Below are 8,065 nucleotides of genomic sequence, written 5' to 3'. Positions count from 1 at the left end.
GCTATAAGTGCCAATCTGAATAAGCACCCATTTTTGTGTGGTTGCTATTTGGCTGTTAACTTAATTTGGCAAAGAAGTTTTATCAAGCTAAAACACTGGCAGCAATATGGGATGACCTGTAAAAGCATCCATTATTAATAAAGTCAATAATAATTAAAAAAAAAAAAAAAGCAATAATTATGGCAAAATAATGCATTCTAAAAATAATAATAATAATAATAATAATAATAATAATAATTACAAAAAATAAAAAAAAATGTTTTCCGTCATGAAGCGCCGAAGCGGAAGCGCTTCGTTGACGTTCGGGAAAAAAGTCAGTTTTTATTTTTAAATAATTTTCCTCATATTATGACCAGCTAAAATTTATACATTAATTTTTAATTATAATGGTTTTGTAAGGAATCTTATAAAATAAAATAATAAAACACATAATTTATAAAAAAAAAAAAAAAAATGAAATAATGCCGGAATTATCCGGAAAGACCCGAAGCATAAATAAAATTTTAAAATAAAATTTTAATCTCGTTTCTCCACATTTTAGGAATGTATCAATATTTAGGTGAGTGCACTTAAAAAATAAGTTTGTCTATTATTTTTTTTTTTTGTGTTGTTTAATGAAAATAATGGCTTTGTATTTATATATATATTTTTTTTTGAAAAAAAATCATAAAATCTCAATTCAATTTTGATGACGACAACGAATGGAATTTTGTTTCACATTTGGTATTTTTCTTCAATATTTTTTCGCATTGTTTTCTTTAAATTTGTGAACATTTTTAGTTTTAGTCGATGAATAACTAAAAACATTATTAAATTATTTGGCACTAGTGCACTTTAACACCCACAGGGAAATTAATTGCTTTCATTTTAATGAGTTTCCTCATGCAACGTAAAAGTTAACAACCCCTCCTAATTTTAAGAATGGCTTTCTAATTTTGCTTGTGAAAGTTAAACTGCAAAAGTGCCAATTATTTATTAATTCGGTAAATTTTTACATTCGGTCCACCTCCACAATTTTCTTTAAAATTGTGACTTGAAGTTTTTCGACTATGTTAAATAAGAAAATCTCATTTAAATTTTGCAGTGACAAGTAGTTTTCAAGGTAAAGACCTATGAACTGTAATTCACTGGCCGCCATTCTGTACGCACGAGCGATAAACCAATATATTTCTCTGCGACTAACACTGCCATCTAACGGAAAATAATCCACTTTTCTGCGACTGACGCCCCCCCCCTCCAATTTTTTTTTTAATGGTATTTGCGAGTGGGTATGTTGACAACGAATATCACAGTTAAATTTGGGGCAAATATTTTTCACCTCTCTCCTGGGATGTTCATTCCGAAGCAGCTCTTAACATGGGGAGGTTGGGTGGATGTCTATTCCGAAAGCCGTTCTTAACATGGAATTACTCAAGGAAGGGAAAAAACTATGCACATTACTAATTTCTCGGTTTATTCTAAAAGCTGTTCTTAACATGGGAGATTGGGGGTGTCTATCGTAAAAAATTCGGTAAAACTATACAAACACCGTGACAGCGAATTAACCCTACCCCTAACCCTAACCCCTAACCCTAACCCTAAACCTAACCCTAAACCTAACCCTAACCCCTAACCCTAACCATAAACCTAACCATAAACCCTAACCCTAACCCTAATGCTGTCACGGTGTTTGTATAATAATACCAAAAATTCTGCAGAAATAAGCAGACATCGCATTGTCGGTTTGACCGGCCACGATTTTCTTTGGACCAATCAAATTAAATGTTGTTACTAACTGCCGCTAACTGTTGTTACTATTCTGGCGCTATTTTATATTTTGAGGGCATCAGTTTTCAGAAAGACAGCAATGGAGCCTCAAACCCTTTTGTCTCGTTGAAGCGTATTAATGCTCTAATGTGGGGTGAAATGTTATCATTTGCAAACATCAATTCCCTTATGTTGACCGAAATATTATTCATCGCACACTGTTGTGTTCTACGAACTAATTAACTTTCTTCATTACTTAAAATAATGTCTCTCAGAGACGAAATTAAGGTCTACATTTTGACCTGCCCTTTGGCTGCAATTCGGGCGGTTATTCTCAGTGAATTCCATGATGACTTCCAGACTCACAGCGTTCATCAGTAGAAGGCATCACTAACTCATTGACTTGTTGCAATTATTCTCTGAACAGTGTGGAGGTTGGATCCTGCAAACGCGAAGATAAACCATGGACTACTACCAATACGGGTGTTACTCATTCTGTTAGGGCAGAAGCTGAAGATGGCACATCTTTTGCAAGTTGAATCTTTTTTACTTTAATAAAATTTGCGTTGAAGTTTAAAGGTTGTGGTGTAAATGAAGAAAAAAAAAACAAGAACGGCCGACCGCGTTTTTGTGTGGCTTACCTCGTGTTCATAATGAAGAAGAAAGGAACAAAAATGGCTGCCCTGTTTCTTTATATGCCTACAGGGTGACCACGAGGTATGCAAATGAGATGCTCCTGATTGGAGATAAAAGAGGAGTGATTTGGGGAAGGAGGGCATTCTGAAGTTAGATTGCGAGCAGAGAAGTTGTATTTGTAGAAGAGAAAAGTCAGATTCGGGGAGAGAAAAGCTAAAGTTGCAGAAGTTCGTTTTGGAGTGGAGAGAAGACGCGTCAAGTGGTAACCAGAAAGTGAAAGTTCGGACAGCAGTGTCACGCAATCGACAAGCTATTTCGGCGCATCAAGCAATTAACATGGCTGAGTGGAGACTGAGCACTCAGATGTTGAGACCCTTTACTGGGGAGGGTGACCTGATTAAGTGACTGGAGAAATTAAAAATGGTGGCGAAGCTGCAAAAGATAGAAGATGTGGTCACCCTGCTGCCGCTATACTTAGAGGGGGAAGCCCTCACGATTTACCAGCAGATGCGAGATGAAGAGAAGGAAGACCTTGCCTTAGTGGAGCAAAGGCTGAAATTGGCCTTCGCGGAGGGCCCATTTGAAGCACTTGGCAAGCTGTCAAGTTTGAGGTGGACCGGCGAGTCCGTTGACGTCTTTGCGGCAGAGATCAGGAGACTGGCAGGGTTGGCTGGTTACGTGGGGAGGAGCCTGGAGATGACGGTAAAGCTGTACCTAGTGAACGGCTTCCCAGAGGAAATCTCTGCGAACATGCAGAGAATCACGGGGATCCATTCTATGGAAGTGGACAATCTCTTGGTCCACGCCAAAGTCCTAGTGAAAAATGTTAAAAGCCCAATCGTGGCTGCAGCTGTGAGTGGAAATATGTGCATGAGGCCTCACTTGAATGAGAGGTAGCCGGCAAGGCGACAGGAGGGGAGACCTGCCATCAAGTGTTTCCGGTGCCAGGGTCCTCATCTGATCAAGGACTGCAAAGAGCCGAGACTGGGGATCACATGCTACCGATGTGGACAAGTGGGGCATATTAGCCGCTATTGTGTTGCTGCACGGGACCAGGGAAACGAGTGAAGGGGAGCTATTGCGCCAGTGGTTACCCCTTCTGTGTGGAAATGGCGCATGATGGAACATTGCCTCGGTTACCGGTGGTAGTCAATGGGAAGAGAGCCATAGCCCTTGTCGACACAGGCTGCACTACAACGCTGTTAGCAAGGAATGTCGCGAGGTCATGGAGCGGAACCAGGATTATTAGGACCGTGGATGGCAGGGATGTGCATTGCCTAGGAGAGACGACAGCGGAAGTAATAGTGCAAGGGGTGCCCATTGGACTGCAAGCCCTAGTGTTTAATCATCTGGTCGGTGGTGTCGACGTGATTATAGGTATGAGTGCAATTAACCGAGGGGGGTGCGCTACGTTAAGAGGGGGACAAGTGACGTTTGGACATCTCGGCGCAGTGAGGATGGCAGGAGTGGAAGGTAAAAGAACCGTCAGAACCCCAAAACCGGAGGTTTGCTGCATTGAGGACAAAGATTTCCTGGCGAAGTTTGATGGCGTGAGGTGGACGGTGGAATGGAAATGGATCTCCGGGCCCCCAGAACTACAGAATAAGGTGGGCTGCTACGAAAACACCCTGCGAGGAGAAATAAGAAAAGGATTCGAGGAAGAAGTGGAGAGGTGGATAAAAGAAGGAATTCTGCAACCGTGGACAGGGGAAGAAAAAGGAGTGTTGCCACTACTGGCGGTTGTTCAGCCTACCAAAAACAAGATTAGGCCCGTGCTGGATTTTAGGGAATTGAACAGACACGTAGCCTGCCACACTGGAACGGGGATCGACGTATGTGAGGAGGTCATGAGGAAATGGAGAAGAATGGGGCGGGCCACTAAGATTGTCGATCTGAAATCGGCAGATCCATGTAGATGAAAAACTCTGGCAGTACCAACTGGTCCGGTACAAGGGGCGGGTGTATTGTCTGACGAGGTTAGGCTTTGGGCTGAGTTCAGCCCCCAAAATTATGACTGCCGTGCTGAAGACAGTGCTGAGCAAAGACTGTACAGTGGAGGAGGCCACTAGCTCGTACATTGACGACATCCTGGTGGAGGAGGCAGAGGTGACAGCAGAGAAAGTAAGAAGCCATGTCGAGAAGTATGGGTTAACCGCAAAACCGGCGGAGGCCCTAGATGGAGAAGCGGTGCTGGGGTTGAAACTAAGGCGAGATGGAAAAGAAAGCCTTGTCTTTGAACGAGGGAATGCAATACCCGAAGTCGGATCTGAGCTGACGAGGCGAGAACTCTTCTCAGTCTGCGGGAGGCTGGTCGGGCACTATCCTATCGCTGGCTGGCTCAGGATAGCATGCAGCTTTATTAAACGACAAACAGGCACTGATGGCTGGGAAGGCCGTGTGACAAAGGAGGTCATGAACATGCTGCAAGAAGTCATTGCGAGAGTGAGGAATGAGGACCCAGTGAAAGGGAAATAGCATGTCAACGGCGAAGACGCGGGTGTGGTTTGGTGCGAGGCCAGTAACCTGGCGTTGGGCGTCATACTAGAGATAGGAGGTGTAACTGTGGAGGATGCGGCGTGGCTAAGAAAAAACGACTTCTCCCATATCAACGTAGCAGAACTAGATGCCGCTATAAAAGGAATCAATCTGGCCCTGAAATGGGGATTGAAAATAATTGAAGTCAAAACCGATTCGGCAATGGTAGCGTCGTGGATTCGGTCGGCAGTAACTGGCGATAAGAGAGTTAAGATCAGGGGTGCTGCGGAAATGCTGATCAAGCGCAGACTCGGAGCGCTCACCGACCTGATAGCGGAATTCCAGTTGAGAGTATCTGTTGTGTTGGTCCCGTCAGAAAAAAACAAGGCGGATTCGATGACACGCGTGAAGAAGGCCTGGCTGCAGGAGGGAAAGGAGGTCTTCTCGGTATGTTGTGCAGGGGAAGAAGTCAAAGAGTCACACGAAATGCACCACTTTGGTCGAGAACGAACGTTATTCCTAGCCAGAGAGGTTTACCCGGAGACCACCGAGGAGGAGGTTAGGGAGGTGGTGGAGAACTGTCGAGAGTGACAATCAATTGACCCTGGACTGTCCAGACACGAAGCAGGAGAGCTACACGTTGCGGAGGACTGGAAGCGATTGGCCATTGATGTGACACACTATCTCCACAAATTGTATCTGTCGATGGTCGACTGTAAACCGGGAAGGTTTGCCATCTGGAGAGAGATCAGGGCAGAAGCTGCATGGGCGATCGGAGGGGTCATCGAGGAGATATTTTTGGAGAGAGGGCCGGTTCAGGAACTCTTAATGGACAATGGCCCCGCTTTCCGATCAGAAGCCTTTAAAGGGGTGTGCGATAAGTGGGGAGTAAGGCAATTTTTCAGAGCAGCGTATCGGCCGAGTGGCAACGGAATAGTGGAGAGGAATCATCGCACCATTAAAGCCACTGCGGAAAAAACCAACGTATCACCCATAGAGGCGGTGTTTTGGTATAACATCTCGCCGAAGACCAAACAAGATGAGACAACTGTGCCTCATAGGGCCGTTTTCACATATAAGTGGCGGCATCCGTGCAACAAAACAGCAGGAATTGAGAGTGAAGAAGCCACTATCAAAGTAGGTGAAGAGGTGTGGGTGAAACCCCCCAATGCACAGTGTACCACTCGTTGGAAAAGAGGGGTCGTAACAGGATTGCAGTCGAAGAACAATGTGATGGTGAATGGCGTTCCCCAGCATATCTTAGACCTGCGTCGTGTGACATTGCCGGTATGCAGTGAGGGCAGTGAAGAAGAAGAAATCGAGGGCTACCGAGAAGCAAATGATGCTGCTCGACCTGACTTAGGCCCGCGTTGTAGTGAACCTGAAAACGTTAACCCCCGAGAAGTTGTCCCCCAGAGGCCTCGACGTGAGAGGAGGCAGCCTGCTTGGATGGAGGATTACGAAGTATCCTATTGATCTCGAAGATCAGGGGGGCGTGTGGTGTAAATGAAGAAAAAAAAAAACAAGAACGGCCGACCGCGTTTTTGTGTGGCTTACCTCGTGTTCATAATGAAGAAGAAAGAAACAAAAATGGCTGCCCTGTTTCTTTATATGCCTACAGGGTGACCACGAGGTATGCAAATGAGATGCTCCTGATTGGAGATAAAAGAGGAGTGATTTGGGGAAGGAGGGCATTCTGAAGTTAGATTGCGAGCAGAGAAGTTGTATTTGTAGAAGAGAAAAGTCAGATTCGGGGAGAGAAAAGCTAAAGTTGCAGAAGTTCGTTTTGGAGTGGAGAGAAGACGCATCAAGTGGTAACCAGAAAGTGAAAGTTCGGACAGCAGTGTCACGCAATCGACAAAGGTGAGCCTGTTGTGATTTCTGTTTGCTTTCTTTCACTCTGCCAAGGGCAAAACCGAGGTGAGATAATCTCACAATATTCTGAAAGTCGTTCTTAACATTAAATTACTCAAGGAAGTGAAAAAAAACCATAAAAAACTGCTAGATCTACAGTAGCTGTGATAATGGTTATATTTCATAGGATTAGAGAATCTCTCAAAGGAGGCTTCCTTTCTAGGGCAATTGCTCTTGACATATCAAAAACCTTTGATAGGGTATCGCATAAAGGCCTACTTCACAAGATCTCCAGCTATGGTTTGCTGGCAATGTTTTTTCAATTATTAAACCATTTCTCTCTGATAGGTTCGTAAGAATAGTGGTTGATGGGCAGACATCTGAAGCTCATGGTGGAGTCTCTCAGCGGTCCACCTTGGGCCCGACTCTTTTCCTGATCTATATCAATGATCTTCCAAATCACACCCTTAGATCATTCGTAGGCATTTATGCTGATAACATTATCATCTATGGAGCATATCAAAGGCTGTAAACGACCAAGTTCTCTCTGATTCTCTCTCCTCTGATCTTGAGCATGTGGTACAATGGGGAAAAAAGTGGCTGGTTACTTTTAATGGATCTAAACCAAGCTTCTATCTTTGCATCATCAATGTTCTGATCCCCATCTTGCATCAATTGAAATGAATAGTTCTCATTTTGGGGAGGCTTCATGTTTTGACAAGCTTCTGAGCTTGACCTTTACTCCTGATCTAAAATGGAATACGTACGTCCTTTGATGTGCTGCCATAGATGGTAATGTCATCAACAGAAATGTCTACGAATAATCTAAGAATGTGATTTGAAAGATCGTTGATATAGATCAGGAAGAGAGTTGGACCCAGGATGGGCTGCTGAGGGACTCCAGCATAATTACTATGAGATTCTGATTTCTGCTCATCAACTGCTACTTTTATGAACCTTTTAGAGAGAAATGATTTAATAATTGAGAAGATATTTTCAGCTATACCATAGCTGGAGATCTTGTGTGAAGTAAACCTTTATGCTATACCCTATGCTATACCTATCAAAGGCCTTTAATATGTCATGAGCAATTGCCCTAGAAAGGTTGCCTTCGTTGAGATTCACTAATCCTATGAGAAATAATCGTAAGCACATCTGCTGTAGATCTAGCAAAACGGAAACCATATTGTGTGTTACTAAGAAGCTTATTTTTGCTGAGGTGGTTGACTACAGGAGATATTGGTCTGTACTAAGAGGGAGATGGCCGATCACCTGAATTCTTAAATACAGAGCATACTGATGAGATTTTCCAGGGTGTTGGGAAGCAATTCTTCTTAAGATAATGTTTAAAGAG

The 8,065-nt window shown here is 43.6% G+C and overlaps 1 protein-coding gene across 2 annotated transcripts in view; it reads left to right on the top strand.

Annotated features, from left to right (window-relative positions):
• The first annotated feature begins 475 nt into the window (after window positions 1-475).
• The window catches only part of LOC145240166 (meiosis 1 arrest protein-like), a 644,978-nt gene continuing 637,388 nt past the window's right edge, over window positions 476-8,065 (top strand). Inside the window, exon 1 of one of the 2 annotated variants that reach the window (XM_080103755.1) lies at window positions 476-559. The gene's annotated coding sequence lies outside the window, so the exon portion shown is untranslated. Of the gene's footprint in view, window positions 560-692; window positions 724-8,065 lie in introns of those variants that run through there. The other variant, XM_080103756.1, reaches the window with a different exon arrangement.

This window comes from Euprymna scolopes, chromosome 19 (genome assembly GCF_053919585.1).
Source record: "Euprymna scolopes isolate OS-2025 chromosome 19, ASM5391958v1, whole genome shotgun sequence".
NCBI classification, from domain to species: Eukaryota; Metazoa; Mollusca; class Cephalopoda; order Sepiida; family Sepiolidae; genus Euprymna; species Euprymna scolopes.
The sequence above is the reverse complement of the archived record's forward strand: the minus strand, read 5'-3'. Positions and strand labels throughout refer to the sequence as shown.